Source organism: Geospiza fortis, unplaced genomic scaffold (assembly GCF_000277835.1).
Source record: "Geospiza fortis unplaced genomic scaffold, GeoFor_1.0 scaffold494, whole genome shotgun sequence".
NCBI classification, from domain to species: domain Eukaryota; kingdom Metazoa; phylum Chordata; class Aves; order Passeriformes; family Thraupidae; genus Geospiza; species Geospiza fortis.
In genome coordinates this window covers 462-850 of record NW_005054691.1, presented here as the reverse complement: position 1 = coordinate 850, position 389 = coordinate 462, and positions in this window count along the sequence as shown.

Below are 389 nucleotides of genomic sequence, written 5' to 3'. Positions count from 1 at the left end.
CCAGAGACCCCAGGGCAAAAGTTTGTCACCTGTTTGTGCATTCTGAGCCGACAAAGAAACAAATGTTCATTGGCTCTAAATTACACAAAAATCTCTTTCATTAATTAGCATCCTGTCTTCTACTAGGTACTGAATGCTTCCTTGTGCAGGGACACCTCCCACCATCCCAGGCTGCTCCAGCCCCAGTGCCCAGCCTGGCCTTGGGCACTGCCAGGGATGCAGGGGCAGCCCCAGCTGCTCTGGCAATCCCAGCCCAGCCAGGAATTCCTCATTGCCAAGATGCCATCCATGCCTGCCCTCTGGCAGTGGGAGCCATTCCCTGGGTGCTGTCCCTGCAGGCCTTGGCCCCAGTCCCTCTGCAGCTCTCCTGGAGCCCCTGCAGGCCCTGC